The 21,696-nt window shown below is 42.5% G+C and overlaps 1 long non-coding RNA gene across 4 annotated transcripts; it reads right to left on the minus strand.

Annotated features, from left to right (window-relative positions):
* Positions 1-338: 338 nt before the first annotated feature.
* LOC121072447 lies at positions 339-20,016 on the minus strand. 4 transcript variants are annotated; one of them, XR_005821217.1, is made up of 8 exons: positions 19,888-19,986; positions 17,764-17,828; positions 16,218-16,302; positions 14,572-14,696; positions 7,640-7,743; positions 6,897-7,027; positions 3,708-5,856; positions 339-3,164 (listed from the first exon to the last, which is right to left on the minus strand). It is a non-coding gene; the product is annotated as an uncharacterized LOC121072447 (long non-coding RNA). The 4 variants fall into 4 exon arrangements; XR_005821218.1 differs by lacking the exon at positions 3,708-5,856 and having other exon boundaries at positions 19,888-19,973; XR_005821219.1 differs by lacking the exon at positions 339-3,164 and having other exon boundaries at positions 3,709-3,758; positions 19,888-19,973.
* Between the last annotated feature and the right edge of the window lie 1,680 nt (positions 20,017-21,696).

The raw sequence follows: 21,696 nt of genomic DNA on the forward strand, positions 1-21,696 counted from the left end.
CAATGAAGACAATTTATTAAAATGCAATGACTATATTTGCAACAATTAAACGATGCTAATGATACTGCCCTGGGTTGGGATACATAGAATATAATACAATTTGCACTACTTAGTTAAGCAATATGATAATTCTCTAATTATCTCTCTGAGATTTGCAATGGGTATTTCAGGAGAGAATAAATAATGGCAAAGCCATGAGTTATCAAAAATCCATATCGTCTGTTGATCCAAGCTGGCTCAAGGGAATCCATACTCACTGATGGATTTTTCATTTATCATTCATCTACTGATGAGGCTGCTTCTTACACATACACATACACACACACTTTTTTTTTATATACTTTATTTTGTTGTAACATTCATTTAGGAAATCTCTTGTGGTGCCTCTCTGCCTTTATAAGTGTTGTGCTTTGCTACCCAGTACATTCAAACTGAGTTTGATAACCAAACACGTAGTAACCAGCAAAAATAGAAGATCCACTTGTTATTAAGCAAAATTATATGGCTGAGCCTGGCTAGTAGAACTTAAAATATAAAACAGTGCTTAGAGTTATTTCCTGAATCAATAGAAAGGATTTATTGACTAAAGGGGAGGGAGGGCACTGCAGAAGGCCCATTGTTTCTGTTTAAAGAAGCAAGATGAATGCATTTAAAATGTTAACATCCTGGCTGAAAGTGTAATGTATTTCAGTGATTAATAATGCCTGTAAAATTAAACCATGTACCTAATACAGAATAATAAAATAAATAACATAGCAGACCTCTTTAAAGTGTGACAATAAATGATTGTTCTGAGGCATCTGATAATAATATTTTCTTCCACCTAACATATCATATTGTTTGGTTCTACCATGTCCCTCCTGCTGTGGCTGACAAGTGCTGGAATAGCATACATATAGAGATGAAAGGAAAAGTGTCTGTACGTTGGGGGGGAGGCATAATGAAAAATAATCTAAAGGAGGAAACAGAGATGAAAGAAGGAAAGTTGAGCCATTCGCTAGATGAAGACAGTAAAATGAATTTTAATGGAAAGCCCTTCAGCTGGCACCTCCCAGAGCAGCAGCTCCATGAAGAAGGTGGCCAGCTCGACAGATTGGTGACGGGAAATTGAATTCATTCCTGTTGTTAGCTGTACCAGACTCGGTCAAAGGCAGTAACAACCATATGACAGCTATTTGGTGACTTGTAGGAAAAAAATCAGTTTTATTCCAGTCAGTGGTAAACAATGGGTTGCTCTTTACCATTAGCAAACAGTTAGTACTGACTGCTGCACTGTCAGTAGTGGTGGTTTCTTTGCCATATTTTTTTCTGAGAAGACTTTCTCTTATTTCCCTAGTTGTATGGTTGTCATTGCTATGAGGAAAATTGCTCAAGATGTAGGAAAATAAAATTCTTCACAGCATTTCTTTTAGTAAGTAAATACATTAAAAAAAAGTCTTTATAAATACACCCTTACCATGACGATATTAACAAATATATAAATGTATGTGCTTTCCTCTGATTCTTAGGGAAAGTGTTGCCCAAGCAGCAGGGGAGCTGACTGGATAGTCTCTAGCCAAGAAAAACCTTGCACCAAGTGTCATGTCAAATCTCTTACCAATTTTATGGCATAAAAGATTCTGCCCAAAAGTAGAAACTATTTTTTGCCTGCCTTCCCTCCGAGCCCTGGCATGCAAGGACTATTTTGGGGTGGCTGCCTGAGTAGTTGTTACTCTGTACCAAGGAATTCTTTGCTTCTGACAGGTGCCAATTACGCTGTGGACATCTGCCCTGGAGGCATTGAATCAAGCTGACAACTCATTTTATATCAATCAAACAACAACCATTTTCAATAATTTCCCATCCAGCTGGGACTGAATTTGCACAAGTGATCTATGTATTAGAGACATTACCAATCCGCGGAGACATTCAGAACCATGATTATGTTCTGTTTTTCCCACAGAAACTCTTGCATCTGCACAAGAAAGCAACAACTTTTCCTACTATGCAAGAGGCTGCTGACAACTCAATTTTGGTCACTTACTGCCAAATTCAACTTGCAACAGGCAACTCTTGTCAGAATAGAAGATATTTTTTATGTATGTCTGAGCTTGCCATGCATAAATTCTGAAGTGCTGATTAGTCTTTAGCCACAGTGGTGGACAGTTTTTTATTAGCAGTAAGTGAATGCTTCTTTAATATTGTTTTCTGGGCAGAAAATATGAGACAGACTTCTCACCAGAGCAGTATTAGGAGCAAGAGAAAAAGCAGTGCAGAAAGGTGTTCCAGATCATACTTTAGTTCTTGTGAAAGTTCATTTTCAAAGTGGTATTGGCATGAGCCGAAATCTGGGGGTGCTTCACTTGAAAAGCAGGAAGGTAAGCGAGGGCTTGCACGTAATGCCTTCTTCACAGCTCTGTATTTTTTAACATACACAGTTAATCAGAAAAAATCTAGCAGCTGTTCCACTCCCTTTTTGACCTGTTAAACCACCGTGTTGCTTATATGAACTTCCTTCAAATACTTTATTTAACAGAACAGTGTATTTGGAGGCAAAGAATTGGTACAATGTTCTTCTGGAAAGGCCCAAAATGTGCCCCTTGCTATTGTTTGAAGTACATTTGCTAGCTGACTGGAGCTAGGGGTGACAACTAACCCACAGACCTCAGGAATATGGTTAGCAAGACAGAACAGTAGGCAGGCTCACCTTCTTCTTGTATTCTGTTGAGTGCTATGCCCTGCTGTTTGCATAAGGGGACCGGCTTTTATTATTCTATTCTCTCCCCACTACTGTGCACCAGGGCAGCACAAAGCAAGATTTAGTGCTTGGATATAGTATTTGCTTGCTAGCAATTGTTATAGCTAAGGCTGCACTGAGCCTTCCATCTTAACCTGCTGTTCGCCCATGCTCATAATATTCTTTAAAAAATTTCCCTTTCATCTGAAATTTCTCATGCTTGTTTTCAGCTGAAATATGATTTTTTTATTTTTTTATTTTTTGTAAGCCTGAATAAAATTCATTCATTCATATTTGAATTATGCAAGGAAGGGGGTGTGGGGAGAAAGGTCTCTTTTTTTTGCACATTCATAATTCACAAAAAAGCTGCATATTACAAGCTGAAACTTTCCAGGTGGCTAGTTTTGACTGAAGGATAGTCTTCATGCTAATTACAAAGAGAGAATGACTGAAAGAGAAATGAAAGAGAAAAATTAAAAATGACACGTATTGTGATTAACTCATTTGTTTTGTAGGTGTGTTGTACAAAAGTTTCATTGTGAGCCACTTAGAGCATATTTAAAGTAACAATTTCATTTAAGTTGCTATGAACTACTATAATTACATAATATCAATGTTTTGTACTGCAATTTTACTAAGAATCTCCCCACAGAAGCTGCATAAGCTTTTACTTATGCAAATGTGAAGCTCACAGTGAAATCAGTGCAGAGTCTTATGAATCATTAACTTTGACCAGAAAGCTAGTCTAGGGAAGTGGGGAATTGGCATGTAGTAGCATTTACTGCCTCCATGCCCTGGGTCTCTGAATGCTGGGCTGCTACATAAAGTAACTCAAAGCTTTCGGAGTTTGGATTCCAAGCAGGAATCTGTTTTTCCCTGACTTCTGAGCAAAGTGAGAAAAATAATGTTTTCCACTGATGCTGCTTATTACTACAAAAACGAGTGAATACTGAGACATACCAGCTACTGTCACTAAGAATTTAAAACTCACCCTTTGTTATTTCAGGTCGCCATTCCAGTGACAGAAGTTCCCGAACCATCACTGTGCAATGGATGATACAACAGTTGCTAAATAGAACAGTGAAGGCAGTGCCTGGCAATACCAAGACCACACAAAAAGCCATTGGTCTTACATACAGTCATCACTGGCATATATTGGTCAAGCCATAGCTCCAAGGGACCAAACAGATTAAAGTTAAACCTGGTTCAGATTTGAAAGTTATCTGTTATTTCAGTCAAAATGGGAAAGAGCCAGTTGGCAGCAACAGGTAGTAGTGAGAGTAAAAACATCTGCTAAGCTATTGAGAAAACATGGCAACTATTTTTCCAGAGCTCCTAATGTCACACAATTTTCCTAATGCCCCAGGAACTGTTGCAGCACTACTAAAACCTTTTCCTACCAGAAGCTCACTGAAGGATAATGCATGGATACATGACACTGGCGTTGTATCACTTGTCTTTCTCCAGCCCTATACTGATATGATTTTTATAGGTGCATGTTAGTAGCAGGTATTTCTTGCTAGAGGCCTGCTTTGGTAGACAACTTGAAAGAAATCATTGGTCTTGTACTTGACCCAGCACTTGCAAGTTACGTGTTCTCAGTATTTTTTTATAGTCTTTGCTGTTTACCCCAGCAGCTATTTGATTATGCTCTGCCAGTATTCAAACTATCTTCCTCTGAAAGCTCTCCTACTCCTGTATGATAGTTGTCTTAAATCCTGAAGACTGCAGTGCCCCAGATATGTTGAATCCAGCTGGATTTTCTCTTCGCTGACCTTTTCTTATCTTATTTACACCCTTGCACGCACTATAGTTCAATGATTGCAATTTGAGCACTCCTTTCTCTCTAGCTGAATAGTCCTCCCCAACACACCACCACCCCGATGTGTAATCACCCAGGAGACATAATCATTCACTCAGAATAAAAATAATTCTCCTACCGTTTGCTCCTTGCCTCCTTTCTGCCCTTTTCTCTGATTTATTACACTATATTCTTTATGGAAACATTTTGACATCCATCCCCTCTGTTCAAGTCTTGTACCCACCCTTTGAGGGAGTGCTTTGAACAGAGAAAGGCCAGGATGAGTGGGTATCTCATACACTCACTCACCCTTTCATTCCCGTGTCATTTCCCCCACCTCCTCATTATATCCCTGAGCCCTTCCCCTCCTTCCAATTCAGCCGTACCTACTGCCCCTCCTACAGCGACCAGCGTCCTCCCTTCCCTCCCTGCCCCTCTAGGAAATGACAGAAAATATTTCCCACAGCCTGTGCTGCCTGGGACTGTGTCTGAGTACACATGGGTCCTGAGTGCCAGCCAGGGACAGTACCGGCCCTGTGTGAGCTTTCCACACCCTGTAAGCCCAAGAAGGCTGCCACAGGACAGCACCGACCTGCAGCGTAGGCTGGAAAGGAGTTGCTGTTAATGCAGTGGAGCTGAAGGAATTCAGCTCCCATCTCTGTCACTGCTTAGTTAGACTGCAAGAAATATTTAGTGAGTGAGAGCACTGAAATGATTGCTCTTTAAACATAGTTGAAATTACTGTGAAATTCCTTAATTAAAAAGTTCAAGCTGAGAGGCAAAATGCTTTCCAATTCAGGCATCGCAGGGCCCCTCACTACTGTACTTTCCTCCTGGTCTTCACCACCACTGTCATTTTCTCATGTTACTTGGTATGTCGCCTGTTGGTTTGCTTGTTACAAGGAGCGTCCGCCCCGACTGCCACCCCTACCCTGCACTGACAAGCAGAAAGCTCTTTATGCCGAGCATTGATCTAGTGGCATGCCCCAGCCCAGAGTGGAAGAGGATCTTTAATTTCTCACTCCCCCGGGGGCATTTGATTCAAGAAGGATTTTCATAGTGTGCTGAGACTCAGAAAGTGGCTGCTATTCACTAAGTGCTGGTTGCAGTTCTGAATCTGAATGCGTGCTGAGGCTCCACTCTGCCTGTGGCAATAAGCTGTGCCCTGGACAATAAATTCTGCACATTTTTACCAGTGGGCTGAGCTGAAGGCAGGGAGTGCACTCGCATGGACTGCCAGGCTCTTGGTCCTGCACTTGGGGCTGTATGTCACCAAATCGTTTGCTGATTCTCCACAGAAAGTGTCCGAATCTAAGTTCTTTAAGTGGCACTTTTAGACCTAAAGAATTTCAATCAGTTTTATTGTTACTCAGGAAGCATTAGGTCAGTTCAGAAACATTCAGACCAAGGATGTTTCATGAGCACCTGTGCTGCTCACAACCGTCACAGGCTGCAGGCACAATGGGGGTGCGAGCCACAGAGCCCAGGCCTCGCCCAGGCCTAGCAAACCACTGCGCACTCACGCGCCTCACGCTACTCAGAGGAACACGCAACCCAGCCTCATTTATGCTATTACAAATCCAGAGAAACTTTTCTACAACCCAGGCGATCACTCTGGGTTCACAGCATAGCTAGAACGTAAATATATCTGTGTCCCCAGAGGCCATTTGTCAGCAGACATGATAACACTTGTAAGCAAATCTTTCCATTTTGAATATTTTTAATCTGGTTGTTAACAGTGGATAGATACAGCTGACCTGTGGAAACAAGCACATTAATACACCCATGACGGGTATCCAAGACTTGTGCAGAACATCCCCAGGCTCTGGAGGACACCAGAACACCAGTTCACGTTCAGTTTTAGAGCTCACGAATGACCTTTATAATTACAACCAATTTCAGCACAATCCCACGCCTGAAGTTATCAAATTTTAAGGTACTGAAGCAGTGCAAAACAAGTTCCTTCTCCAGGCTCTACGCCCTCTGCAGGCCAGGTGAGATGGGCACACCTGCTGCTGCCATAGGGCATTGCCTTCAGAGAAGCAGGTGGGGGCTGTCAGCTGCTGGGTATTGTTAAACAAATGAAATGGCCCAGTAAAGGCAGGTGCCATTTCCAAGGTACCATTTCATGCTACCATTATGGATGTTCGATGTGTACTTATTAGGGTTGAGTAGGCAGTAGTTATTTAGCTTTTCTATTTTAAACCTTCCTGTGATGTACAAAACAGTTCACAATTTTCTCTTTTTTTTTTCTAGTAATCGAAGATCCAATTACTAAAATCTATGCTTACCATGAAGTTTTAGGAAAACAGAGTGTTTGAAAAAGAGATATATATTTCCTTTACTGATGTGGTTTGATTTATGGATTTGTAAACTCACCGCTTCAGCCTGAACTTGTAAAGCAGCGACATCACTTTAGAATTAAGTTGACGGTGCTTGAGGATGAATTACTGATACTCTTTTTGGCTGCTGACAGTAATTTCCTTTGGGATAGTCTTCTGGCTGAAAAGCTATAAACAACAAGACTCACAGCAGCAGAAATAGAAATGAAGATAAACAAAGGATTAAATCAGCTACAATAATAATAATTTTAATGCTGAATTTGGCTCCTTCTGGTCTAAAACAAATACATTTATTTTTTAAAATTGTGTTTATTTTATAACCTGTATTTTTCAAATAGCTTGTCCATGGGAAAACTGCATGTGTCTACTCACCAAGAACCATAGCTTTTCCACCACAAGAAAAAATAAATGAGACTTTTTAAAAATCACCATAAAACCAGCAACAACAGAAAGATAAATGCAGCAATGTTCAGGTGAGCAGTATGGACAACAGGCAGTCTTTGCTGGCATGGGGTGGCCGCAACTGATGGCAGTCACACCTGACCGCTGAATGTCCACTTCTCCACATGAAAGATGGGGACATTAAAAGTTAATAAAAGCTTTTTCCAACTTCAGAACTGCTTTGCAGGGGGTATGATATTCCTTTCTGCTATGGTGATGCACATGATTATGTATCTTGTACAAACAGTTACTGAACATGCAAACTGGGAAATGGATGTTAAAAATCATTGCATTATTAACTAAGTCATCATATCTAATTTAATTAAGAGATAAATATACCCTTAATAGTAAGCGAATGTTGTCAGGTGACATCAGCTGCACTTGCATATCTTTTGCATCTTCAGAGCGCTTCATAAACATTGTCACTTATGCTCAATATGTCTCTGAAATAGAAAAACAAGGCTTCGTTCAGCTAGGAGATGAAGCAGAGTTCAAAGGACTTGACCAAAGAATATAGCAAGTCAGAGTACTCAAAATGTATGCTATCAATAAAATCATTACATCTCTCTCAAGGGTTGTGTTTTTGCAGTCAGGTTGCAGGAATTTAATGGGCACCGAGCTGAAAATTATGACCCAGCTGGATGACTCTTCCAGCTTCAGGCTTGCCCTGCAGTCTGCATAAAGGACGTGGAAATATTCTTGGGGCTTCAGGTAGTTATCAGGCCTGAACTGCCCTTACGACTGGAAATAAGATGTTTCCTAAGAAATGAGTTAATGATGATCCAGGTATTAATGACATGTATTTGCCTTGTCATGACATTACCATCACAGTCTTTAGACAACCTCAGACTTACAAAAAAAATAGTGCTTGTGTTGCCGTTATAATATTCCTTACTTTAATAGATCTAAAGATTGCAAAGAAAGTATGTCAGGGAGAAAATTGCAGAATATGTAGAAAAAGGAAGCTAACATTTTGTTAAAACCACTTTGGGGAGAATAAAAGACTTCAAGGGTTTTGAAAAACGCACACACCTTCATTAGGGCAACGTGGAGCTTTTACTGAACTCCACAATAGCAGCATTCTTTGAATGTGAAGATGTAGGAATGCACAAAATCCCAGGCAAGGAATTTCCCCTTACTTTAGCAATCCATGCATTTTTTCCATATTTTTTCCTATCACTGCACTTTGTGCAGGCATTTACATCGGTGAAGTAAAGGCTGGTAGCAATCCTGCTGCTCACTTTGAACTGACCAGCTGCACAAGAGACAGAGACACAGGAAATCACCCCTTGATTTCTGAAGAGTTAAATTGCAGCTGCAAACCCAGTCAAGTTCCACTTGGAGTAGGCTCTGGTGTCTAATGCATTTCTGCTGCTGGTTATTCTTTCTTAACTTTCTGTTTCTCCAGGAAAGGCATAATTGCATTCTAGCAGTTAATGAAAAAAGGGGACAATCCCAAAATGCTTAGTCACTTTTATATTGTGATTTTTACTAATGCCATGTAGGAGTGACAGAATCCTTCAGTTAACATAATTCAACAGAGAAGGGGGAGGAGAAGGTGGAGAAAGACTATATAAAACAGATTTATATTGCTTTTACAACTGAATTGTTTTCAGTATAATGTCACGTTCTTAGTGTGGGGGATTCTGCATGTGTCATGAGTCTACAGATGTTCTTGCACACTACGTGCAGCTGCACTATTTGTCATGGGCAAATTTAATAGCAAGATGCTTGTTACATGTTCCCTCTATTCTTAGTCCACAAAAACCGCTGAGGGGAAAAATGCTGCCTGCTAGTTTGCTTGCTTCCCCTCTTTACACACTTTGAAAATATTTAAGAAACAAATTTTGGAAACACCACCTCTCACACTAAATTCTGTGACACCTGCAATTACAGCTCCGTTGCCTTTGCTAGAATAATTTTTTGGGCTGTGTTGTTTCTAATGCTTCTAATGCTACTACGATCATTTTAAGTTCATGAATTGGAATGGGGGAGATGAAGGGAAGAGGTAATTTTCCTAATGGAGGGAGGGGGTTCTTCAAGAGCCCTTCAAAAGGGAGAATGCTTTCTACCAAGTCCTGAGTATCCTCTGTTCTCACTGACTGCAGGGGAAACTCAGGTGCCCTCCATACTGGCTTACTGCAGAGCCAAATGCTGCCAGGACTTCTGCAGAGGAAAACTCAGAGGAGCTCTGCTGCTCTCCTAATTTTCAAATCATCTCGCTATTTTCCTTGGAAGTGTCCTCCTTATTATTACGCTCATTCTGAGGGGACCATACCTTTAGGGTCCAGCTTTTTGCAGAATTATCCAGGAAGAAGAGCAAGATTTTGCAAAATTAAAAGAAAAAAAAAAAAAGTCTAAATTCTTTTCTCAGAAAACCTATAATATGCTGAAGCATATGCTTGCTGTCTGGTTAGTGGCAAGAGAGGTAAATGTAGAACAGGCAGCGTAAGCGGAAATTTGAGCTTCAGAGAAGGGAAACTGAAAGCTGAAACAGAAGCGCATCCAACTGAAATGGCTCAGGATAAAACTTGAGAAGAGGGTACAGCTGAGAGGGTACAGCAGACCAAGTTAAAATTGTTACACTCTCAGTAAGTATGTGAACAAAAGTAGATACCATAAATGAAAATCACGGATTTAATTATGGTGTCTCCCACAGTACAAGACACTGACATTCGGCACTAGAGCCGTGGCGGCTGGAGCAGGCAGCATGCCAGGAGAGGCCAAGGGAGCTGCGATTCCTCAGCCTTGAAAAGGCCAAGGGGGTGGCGGGGATTTATTGCTGCCTAAAAATACTTCATGAGAGGCTATAGAGAAGATAGAGACAGATTTTTCTCAGAGGTTTACAAGGGCAGGTACTTAAAAAACATAGGAGCAAAGATGGGTCAACAAGGTTTAAAATTTTTTTGTCATGGAAAACTATATTTCTTTGAATAAATTCTGAATTTGTGTACTATTGTATTGGAGATATATTAAAACATCCTGAATTTAGCACATGGAAACACCACAGATATGTAAGCTATATCATCATGTATCAAGTTGATAGAAAAGTTCTTTTTCTTACCAAAAAGCTGATCGGATAACTTTGGAGATATAAAACAGTCGCGTCTCTGTTATTAAAGGTGTGCATCTGTGAACACTGACTATCAAAGAAAATGGAATATTCCAGTGAGTCTCTTCAGAAGAATGCCAGAAAATAGCATTGAAATATGCAATATAAATGTGAAGATATTAGTTTCCAGTCTTCACATGATTGCTTAGCTAAAAAGTTAACCAGATGTGATTATGATATTTCTCCTTCTGTTTCTAATCAATCTATAATCATATATGTGGGAATCTAGTTGTGTTTGTGCACATACCCAATTCCAGAAATTGTGAACTACTTCATTGTGTAAAACCTGCCTGAACGAGTGTGTGTGTGTGTGTGTGGGTGTGTGATGCATCATAGATTGAAGCATATGATTTTAATTATCCTATACCCTTATAGGTTACACTATGGTCTCCTACACATACAGGAATTTTTAACTTAGCTCCACAAGCTACAGCTCTCATTTTAATAATCACAGTATTTCTGTTGATTGTGCAAATTATGTAGACAACAGAAATCAAACACTTTTTGTAAGCTTGCCTCCTTATGGCAATGAAGCAATACAGGTCAGTCAGATCTATACAGCTCTCCATGATGCAGCAGATAGCAAGCAGTGTGAACACTCCCAAGGTCTGCTGCTCAGCTGGGAATCTGCAGTCAGAGGAGGGTTTGCAAATCCCTGCTGAACTCTGCAATTCATAGACTAACCAAAGGGACTTTATAGCCAAGTAAATGTGACTTTGCCACTATTAGTAAATAGCAAGGGGGGTTGTATTGACATGATGGTGCAAGGCCTCAGCAATTCCCTGGGTTTGTCTTGGCCTAAGTAGGTTTTAACTTCTTTTAGCTATGTCTAGTTGTGAGGTACTCTCAACTAATTTAACTTTAGTTTATAGTAGAAACAAGTGGATTTTCATTGTGGACTGAACTGCGTATGGCTCTGGAGTAAGTCACAGGGAAGAGTGCAGACACAGAGGACACATCACAGTGATTTAATTACAGTAAGCTGCTAGTGTTAAGAAAACATATAAAATCAAATCCAAGCAGACACCAGACTGAGGAGAAAGCATCCCCCTGCCCCCTGAATATCACACTCCTCCTGGTGATGACTCACCACAATACTCCCCCATTCCTTCTGAGAAATACCAAAGTGTCAATCTTCCGACCCAAAGGCACCCTGGAGGAGTAAGCACAACACAAGAGAACAGGGAAATTCTGTCTAATAGCTTTAACTCTATTTTTAATGAGGCCTTCCTGTATTAATTTGGTAATTTTGACTCTTAGACTATTTAAAACATTTATTAGACTAACAATACATTCTTAGGTCCATACATGCAGTGTGTTCCCTTTTGTCAATAAGAAGTCTTCGACTGTAGTATCACCTCTTAACACCTCCAGTATTTCAGGTCTTGGAAGCCAAAATAAAAACAGTAAAGAGGCTGAGGGTGAAGGACCCGACCACCTGCCTAACACCCCCAGGCACCATTCATGTTGGTCTGTCTGAAAGAGAAAAGGTCACTTCCACAGCCCAGTACAGCATGGACCCTGCACAAACTCCCATTTACGACTGTGTGTGCATACACATGTACGTGCGGCCATGCGGTCCTCAGGACAGTCCTTTCCCTAATGACTTTCAGGCCTCACATCAGAGAGGGAGGGGACATGTGCCTCGCTGCCTCGTCTTCACAGGTAGAGGGAATGTGGACGGTTTTGTCCGTGTACTTCTGCTGGGTCTCCTTGCTGTAGCTTGGGCTGTTTATGATGCTGACTGTCTCTGCCCAGCCTCTGGAAACCTTCTCAGGCAGTGGATGTTGGTCTGAAATGCTTCTTGCAAACTGAGCTTACTCTGAGCCATTCCAGGTTGCATTCTCATTAAGGACACAAAAGCAAGTCTTCACAGAAGCCATTCCTGCTGGGGGCACCTCTGCAGGGACAGCCGTTTTTCTTACTCTCCATCCACACCTCAAACATTGGGAAATGCATCTACTTTCAAAGTAGCTCTTCATGTCCCAAGTGCTGCCGCTGCACATACATATTCCTGCTAGAGCAAGCTGAATGGGAAAAGTATTGTATAATGATGTCTGATTTAGCTTAAAGTGTCATCTTTCTCTTCATTGCATTTTGTCTATAAGAAGTGTGCTGAGTCTTGTGCAGCTGTGTTCTTGCTCTTATTCGGCACAGACCTCTTCTGAGTTTTGCACCCATACCAAAAGTTGCCTTCTTCCCTTTGAAAAAAAGTGATAAATGGATACAGAGCAGAGGAACCCAAAGCCTGCAGGGATGTGAGTCAGGACTAGGAGAAAAATTCTAACCTAATAAAAAAAGCTGATCTGGCTTCCAGTGCATGTGCTGTGAGCTAGGAGATGAAATCCCAAATGGAGAAGAGAAAGGGAGGACAAAAATTCAGATTCAAGTGCTGACCCTACTTGTTTTCAGAGCACAAAGTATCTACTGTACCGAACCGTAAATCAGACGAACACTGAATTCCTGCCCAGTCTCCTTGAAGTCACCTGGAAGTCACCTACAAGGACCTCACGGGAGGACATGTACAAGGGCTGGCTCCAGGAAGGTGCTGAGCCCCTTCTGCTTCTGCCTAGGCTGGGATGCTCAGCGTGCTCACCGCCATACCCAGCTGGGCTCTGTCCTTGTTTGATATATTTCTGACTGAGCTGTGTAAACAAAATCCCATCCTGACTCTGAAAAACACACCACATTTATTATCTAGAAATTAACTGGGGTTAAACCAATTTCCATTGTCAGACGTGCCAACCTTTAGAACAGATCTAGCGTTAAATCATGGATGTCTATAGGGAGTTCCCTTGGATCATTTGATCAAATTATGCTCTTTAAAGTATGCTTCAAAATGTCATCCCGGTGTGGGAGGAAAAGAAAGAAAATAAGGCAATGAAATGAATGGAAATTTGGAGAAATGAAATGTTGTCTCATGTATTTTGACAACGTAGACATCAGTAGGTTTGCCAGACAGATCAGCTTCAGATTTCAGATGCAGCTTAAGCAAAGTATGACTTGCGCAAAATAATCCAGCCTGAAGCACAAACTACTTGCTAGCCGTTTTCATGACTTTGTCCTCTTAGATCATCTTCTGAGTTTATTTACAGTCCATGCTTCTCCCATGGCTGAGATCCTTCCCCAGTCCTTGAGTAGAAAGCTGGGATCTGACAACATGGACATCAAAGTTCTGGTCATCAAAGTGCTTTAAGTAACAAGGTGGGCTAGGCAGCACCAGAAAAGGGGGAAAAGATAAGAAGATGAAAAGAGAGACATAAAATGATCTGGTATAGAGATCAAGAGGTAATAGCATTGAAATGGCTGAGGAGCTAGGACAGAGAAGTCTCACTGAACCTATTGGTTAATCATTACCTTGCTCTGCAAACATCACATTGTAGTTGCTTTTCCTTCACTGACATCTACTGCTCCACCCCATTACTTTCATCAACAATACACCAGGCATAACTGGGCGTAAGTGGGGGATCTACAGCATCTTTGGCACCTGCACTGAGTTAGGAAGGCAAGAAGTTCTCATTGTTTTTTTGGATCTCAAGCTGAGTTTGCTGGATTGTGTTTGGGGGATTTGCTGGTGTTGCGCTTTTAATTTGAGAATGCAGAAAATTCTACTATGAAGCATAAGAAACTTTTTACAGATTCCTTTGAAAGAGGCTTATACTTTAATACTGACTGTCTAGCCTCACACATCAAACAGAAACTCAATTTTGCATTATTCTGATGAGATACCACAGCACCAAGTAATAGGGACTGGTTTACTGAATTCACGTTGACGTATCTAAACATCCTTCCTCTCGTCTGGTCTTCCTAAATCTCTTTCTAACCCCAGTACCTAAATATCCTCAGTCTGGTCATGTTCCACACCTTGACCATATGGCCCTCTACCAGAGAGCAGAATAATTCCAGGCAATTAAGGCACTTGCCTGTATCCATTTTATCTACAGATCTTTGGAGGTGCAAACAAAACATGCTGGATGGGGAAGACTCGCTAATGCTGATAGTGCTTTAGATCACTTGATAATCTTTTTCCTGTGTGTTAGTTATTATGGAATGGAAATCAAATGCATGGATGTTAGGGCTAGGAACAGATGGTACTTCTGTTCTGCAAGGAAGAAATAGGGGCAAAAGGGCAGCAGACCTCCCCCCTTCCCTGTCTTACTGGGATTCATTGTGTTGCCCTCCTGTTACAGTTGGCTGTGACTCTTTCTTGTTATAAAGAGATGTCAGAAGTTAGGGAGAGACAGATGATGACCTTAAATCCTTCACTGCATTTTACCAGGATTCCTAAAAAAATAAAATAAAAAAATAAAAGCCAGCTAAGGCAGTTGGAAAATGTCAGTGAAGCATTACACAAAGAACTTGATACATTTGTTGACCTTTCTTTTTCCTCCACCCTTCTCCTGTAAGATGGATTTAGTAGTAGAGGGTGCTTTAGTGCTATGAGTGCTTTCTTAAAAATAATTTAGATGCTATTGTCTGTCTGCCACTTGGAAAACATAGCTGTTTCAATGAGCCCCTGCTGAATCTGAAAAAAGAGGGCTTATTGAAATGCCTCCAAAAATGCACCAAAATTTCATTCTATTCCTTGTCGTCTGAAATGCATCTTGTTCTTGCCTTTACAGTCTTTTGTTTTATTTTTTTAATTGTACTTTTGTATTCAGGGTCTTTTCATTCTTATCCCCTATTTTACGAATGGCGTGTGTGGTATTAAGAGCTGAAGGCAGAGATGAGAAGTGTTTTGAACTGACTAATTTGCAGGCAAGAAATAAAGCTCTTGTAAGGTGGTCCCAGGGGTATCTTCGCCATGAACACCGTTTGAAATGACATGTAATCTCGTACATTTCAAAGGCAAAACATTTCCTATTCTAAAGTATCTTCATGAGCCAGGGTTGGTTTACCTGTTTCCAGAGAATAATAAACCACCAGAGACAAGGAAATTCCTTCCCTCCCCTCTCAAAATTCCTGTTCCTTTTCAAAGGGGCAATTGCAGTCAATAGTTTATTTCTGTCCTATCTTTTGCTGCTCTGATGGCTTATAACTCAGTGGCCGCTACTAATACAAAGCTGAATGCACTTCTGAATTAAATACCAACTAACAGTACACAGCACATCCCTCTACAACACCATAAATAATGGTGTAGAGCTCCCCCTTTCCCCCTTTTATTATTATTTTTTTTTTACAACAGTAGAAAATTTACAGCTGGGTCTTACAATCTTCTAAGATTTTAAGCATTTCACCATATATCTCTGACCTGGCAATTTCTTAATGTAAACCGTTCTTCTAGAGAAATTTGGGTTCAGCTGACCTTGGAATATTGTATTAATACTCTTTCTCAACACAATTTACTGTTTACAGCCTTGTTGACATACTAAAAGGCTTGCACACAAAAGTCCACATTTAATTTGTGAAGGCAGATATTTCAGAAAAGTCTTACATTTAGAATTTCTCCCTGTTTTGGTGGAGGCTCAGTTGGTCTTGCAAACCAAGGTACTTAATCACCATCTGATCTGGAAACTGATTCGTGTACTATGAGAAATGTTTCTATATGTCTATCATTTAAGCTTATGATAACCGTAGCCTGTACTCCATGGTTTTAAAAGCTTTAAAAATGTTCTGAACAGGGAATTTGGTTACAAATAAAATCTAAAGCTTTTGCAAAAATAAACACTGATAAGTATTACAAGTCTTTCAAGTCTTTTCCATTAATTTCATGGCTGTTCTGTCCTGAAGCCTTTAGATAAGTGAAAAGGAACGGATGCTTTATGAACTCTCTAAATGTACATTGACTACTAACTCAACAGTTACCTGATTTTGTAACTCCGCATGGAGAGAATTTAACAAATGGCATGCCTTTGGTCACCTAGGCATGACTATAATAAAGATCCTGCAACTTAAAAAGAAAAAATCAAGATCTTTAGTTATACAGATTTTTGAAATCCACATGCTTATGTTCAAACGTGCTGGCTCTCCGTATTAATTCTTCAATTGCAGACAAGGAATAAATTTTGTGGCTCGGACAGAAGTACTGAAGGCTCCTGGAAAGGACAAGCAGAAGCGCTGGAGTTGTAACACACAGAAAAAAGAAATTTCTAAAAGAATGAAAAGCAAAAAGTTCTCCCCTGAACCTGATAATGATGTGAGACGGCCGACCTGCCGGTATGACTTGTGCTGTCAGTTTGCATTACTAGCCTCAGCCCTTTGAAGGACAGGTTTTTACACTGTGAGTGACCCTAACCTGTGTTGTACTTGGATCTCTACCAAATTTAAGTCATGATAAAATATTATGCCCCGTAGATGGGTCTTACACCTTAACTGTTGTTTTCCCTGAGGCTCTGTCAACTGTAATTCTTAACTTACGGGATCTTTGTCCAAACGTAACTTCGAACAAATTGTGCGAAGAGGTGTAAGGCAGCATTCACAGAAACTTTAAAGAAGGTAGTGCTGTTCCCCAGTACTGTTTCTCCTGGTGTGGTCCCCTTATGGATTCTGAACCACGAGACTAGACCCTATCACTAACAACCACAAGGAAACACAGCATTTTCCATTAGAGAAATTTCTACCAAATGACCTAGTACTACGACCGGTCTTTATTTTAACTACCACAGGCAGAGAAATAAAAGAGGTGGCTCCATTAGCAAGTGCTGAGCACTGTCACATGTTAATGCACAAACAGTGTTACAGCTGGAGCACATACTAACTATCTGATGAAAGTTACAGTGCTTGACTCAGACAGCTGCCTGGGTGAATGCCGGCTGCTCTCTGAAATAAGAGGTAACTGTCTGCTCTTCTCCATTTTACTAGTGCAAGTCATCCACCTTGCATAAGGATACCTGAGCAACAACCCCACTACCTAAACAGGCTGAGAACTTGCTAACCCTCCTCATAGCAAACTAACTCCTGGAGTCAGCGTCAGGACTTTGTCTACCCCCTTGTATTGCCAGCGTGCAGTGTTACCTTAGAGACTCACTAAATTCATTTATTCTTTATTTTTTTCTTTAATCAGCCGTCCATGTACACCATATCCACTTTTGCATGCATGGAAATATTTATGTAGGCAATGGTTAGGGATCCATTAGCATGAATCAATTGCTCCGCTTCTGGGTTGCTTTTCAGACAATATTCAGACAGTATTTTGCTAACACAGAATACCTAGCTAGAAAGCAATACAATATCCTAGCTCAGCTGGTTAATTGAAACTATATTTTTAAGGGCTGTTTCTTCACTTTAGTGACTCATGTGATGTGTGCCATTTAAACGCTGTGTGTAGAACACATGCTTGTTTGAACACTTCATTATTTGGCTCAAAGTAGTACAGTGTATTGTTCTGTTTAGTGGACAAGTTTGAATTTACCACTGACTCAGGAGAACTTCACAATGTATCTTTGGGTCAAGGACAGGAAGCAGCAGCAGAAATAGCTATGGAAAAAGCATCAAAAGAGGGCCACTGGGTTATACTTCAAGTAAGTCAAAGCTCTTCATTACATCAGTGCTGCATTGCAGTGTTACAAACTGAAGCTTTTCAAAATAACATGTGCCTAGATGAAAGAGTACTAAATAGTGATTTAGAACTTCCTTTGTCTTCTCCACAAGGGAAGCACGTAACTTCATAGCGAGGTCTGTATATGCAAGTATCACTGAATATCACATAAAATATGAATTGCAACTATCTTGTGTGCAGGGAGTCAACTAACGTATTTTCCCAAGCACATGGTATTTGATTTACTAATTTATTATCCATTAAAAAAAAATCCTTAGTAAATAAATATGTAGCAAAAAGAATTGTTACGCTGTATAATCAGATGAATAGATACAAACAGGGAAGATTGCTGTCATTATGCAGTATATTGTGCTAAACAGATGCACATGATTTTTTTCAAATATTGTGCAATATCAAACCGCTTCCTTATGTCTGGGTTTTTCTTGTATCAATAAAATGTTTCATATTTCAAATCAATAGCTCACTGGGAAGCCTATTTTTTCCTCCCTTCTCCCCCTCCTCCCCCCCCATCTCTGAATATTTATTTTGCAGCAAAGTGGCTTGACACATTAGAGAAATTACTGAAGAAACCCAGCGAAGGAAGTCACCGGGGTGATCGCGGTTGAGTGTAGGGAACCTGCCCCTTCTCCTAAAGAATGCCTCACTCCAGAGGGGATTTTGGAAACCTCTTATTACAATAACTGATAAGCAACTACCTGAAACGCTCCCTGATCTTTGTGCTGCGTTGGGTAATTTTGACCAGGCAAGTAAAACATCACAGAAAAAAAAAACTATAAAAATGTGATTATTAAACTTCTTGATGTAAAGCCATTTGAAATGGTGAAGTCACCAGCAGCCTTTTGAGGACACGCAATAATAAAGCGGATTGCATTTCATTTCTTAAGGATTTGTTCACATATCCTAGGATGAAATAACTACATATCAACCACAAAGCAAATAAAGGCATAAAATAAAAATTAGTTCTTTTCATTCTAAAGCATCAAATACAGCTCCTGGTTGAACATGTGCCTCTGTGCATGGGATACAAAGTATGTGCAGTCATTACAGATAATTACTGTAGCACAGAATAAGATTTTATTTTGGTTTAGTCTAGCTTAGTTTGATTTTTCTTGAAATGCGAGACCGTGCCTTTTTGCGCCTCTGGAACCTGCTCCGTATTGTGTGTATGTAGTCCCCCGGAATGAGACCTTTAGCTGAGGTGAACCGGGTAGGTTCACTGAGCCAGTTCACGGTGCTAAGGATTTGGTCCAAAATGTTTGGATCATCACGTAAGAGGAAGGACTGCTTCAGCTGCGAGGCTAGCACATTCTCCTCTGTCCTTTAAAATCTTTGTTTTGTAAGGTTTTTAATAAAAATAGTTTTTGTTACTGAGTCCTAAAAGACACATAAAGCCGCAGGGGTATGTAAATGGCAGTCAGCAGCCAGGTTACGCAGATGCGGTGAAAGAAAGCACGTATCTCCTCAGCGCACATACCTGCACTGCCGGCAGCATCACCCTGAATTTCCACAAACTCACCAACTAGCAAGAGAAAAACTGCTTTTCGCTCGTCATTTAAGCACTACGTTCTGAAAACCTTTGCAACAATTACTAAGGCTTTTCTTCTTTTCCTCTTGTTCAGAGTAAATTCTTCGAGCAATAAAAAAAAAAAAAAAAAAAGGGAAAACAAACTGCACGGAGGGCAGAACGCGGCGGGAAGCTCCGCGAGCGCACAAAGAAACCCCTGGGCTGCAAACACGGACACGATATTTTTGTTCCCAACTTCCTCCGGCTCCAGCCGGGACGCGGCTGCCGGCGCTGCCCGCCTGGGGCCGCCCCGAGCCGGGCCGGGCCGGGCCCCCGCTGCCCGCGGCGCTGCAGCCTCCGCCGGCGGGCGCCGCCACGGGCCGGGCTGGGCCTCCCGGGGGGTCCCTCCGAGGCTTCTGCCCGGCCGCGGTCGCCTCCTGGCCCCCCCGCGCTGCGGTGCGAGCCCGCGGTACCTGCCGGGCGCCCGGGGCCGCCGCCCGTCCCGTCCCGTTCCGTCCCCGCACGGAGGAGGGAGCGGGGCGGCACCGCCGCCCCAGGCCGCCCGCGGAGGGGCCGGGGCCCGGTACGCGGCCGGAGCGGCGGCGGCTCCGCGTACCCGGAGCCAGAGCGCCCCCTGCCGGCCCCGCGGGCTGAGGCGGGCGCCGCCCGGCCTGGGCACCGGGGGACAGGGGCCGCGCCTGCCCGTCTGGGGACCGCCGCTGCGGGAGGCTCGGGGCGTGCAGGTGTCAAGGCCCGGCCCGTGTGTGGAGGCGCTAAGGGCGGCTGCGGCCCTCCTCAAGCGTCTCCGTCCCTTCCCGTGCTGATACTCAGCGCAGCACACGCGAGGTTGGCCCCGCTGGGGCGAACCCCTGGCTCGGTTTCACCTAGCTCGGTGTCACTGCTCATCCAAAAGGCACGAGCGGGGACCAGCTCCGCAGATCTGTCATGTCTCAGGAGCTGGAGGCGACCCGTCGGTCTGCAACAACCTGCATCCACACATTAAGCCCCGGTTTTGTGGCTCGGGAAAGTAGAGAGGGACATCAGCCAACATACTTTCTTATTCATTTGAACGGCCTCGAGTACACCACTCTTTTTGAGAAATTATGTCTTAAATGGATTTAGCTATTTAATAAATCAGCCCCCGGTCCCCTGCAGCGGTGACCTCTGATCTCTTCTCAAAGCACTGAGGTTTCTTGTTAACGCCATGCCAGCAAGGTTGCGGCCAAGCTGCGGTACTTACAAAGTGCCCATGGGTGGTAAAAGTATTTTGGTAAAAGTGAGGCAAAAAAGCCGTCTCCCTTCCAGCTCTGCGGGGCAAGTCGTGGTTACCTCTGCCACGTGCATGGAGGAGCCTGCGCTGAACTCAGAGTTTTGCCAGATGGGGATGGGAGGCAGGGTCAGCAGCAGGCAGCACCTGCATCCCCGCTTCCCAGCCCGCATGCGGAACAGCTGAGGGGTGGGTTATAGCCCCCCGTCCTCGCCAGAGGACATATTTGCCATCTCATCTCCTCCTCCTCCATTTGTCCCTCCTCCCTCTTCCTCCGCCACCCTGAGCAAGGCAGGTGCGGGAAGCCACGAACGCCACACGCGAGTTCTTCATATACCCACCCTGTCCTCAGGAGAGTCAGCGCAGCAGGCAGGAGGGAGCAGCAGGCCTTGTGCCCACATGGCCGCAGACTGCAGCAGCAACAGCCGGTGGGCTGCCGCCTGCCTTCTCCTCGGCCACCGGTTCCCCCAGCCTGCAGCGGCTCACCTGCCGGCGAGCCCCTCGCCATCCCGCGGGCCGCAGTTCTCCATCCCCAGCTGCTGGGAGCCTCCCGCTGCGAGGAAGAGAATCATCTGAGGAGGGAAAGGGAACAAAAGAACGAGATGAGAAAGAGGAATAAAAGAAGGAAATGTGGTGAATAATAAAAACAAAAGGAGGAATTTTCCCCAGGGGGACGGAAGTGCCTTTTATAAGAGCTTTTTCTTTTTTTTCTCCAGTTTTTGCAAAAATTCTGACAATGCACATGCTCATTTTCCCTTTCCCATCCCACACAAACCTGTTGTTATTTTACTTTCATTATTTCACTTTGCTGCATCAGAAATGCTGAATCATAAAACGGGGGTTAGTGAAAATGGTATTTATCTTAGAGGAATGAGCCCCGCATTATTTTAAAGATCCCTGCACTGCCGCTGTTATTATTATTATCATCATCATCATCATGCATCTTGGCAGGTTGAAAGGTATCTCAGAACAGTACGAATTCAGCAGTAATTTAACATCCCACAGCAGTACTTTA

The sequence above is a fragment of the Cygnus olor genome, chromosome 6 (genome assembly GCF_009769625.2).
Source record: "Cygnus olor isolate bCygOlo1 chromosome 6, bCygOlo1.pri.v2, whole genome shotgun sequence".
In the NCBI taxonomy this organism is placed as follows: Eukaryota; Metazoa; Chordata; class Aves; order Anseriformes; family Anatidae; genus Cygnus; species Cygnus olor.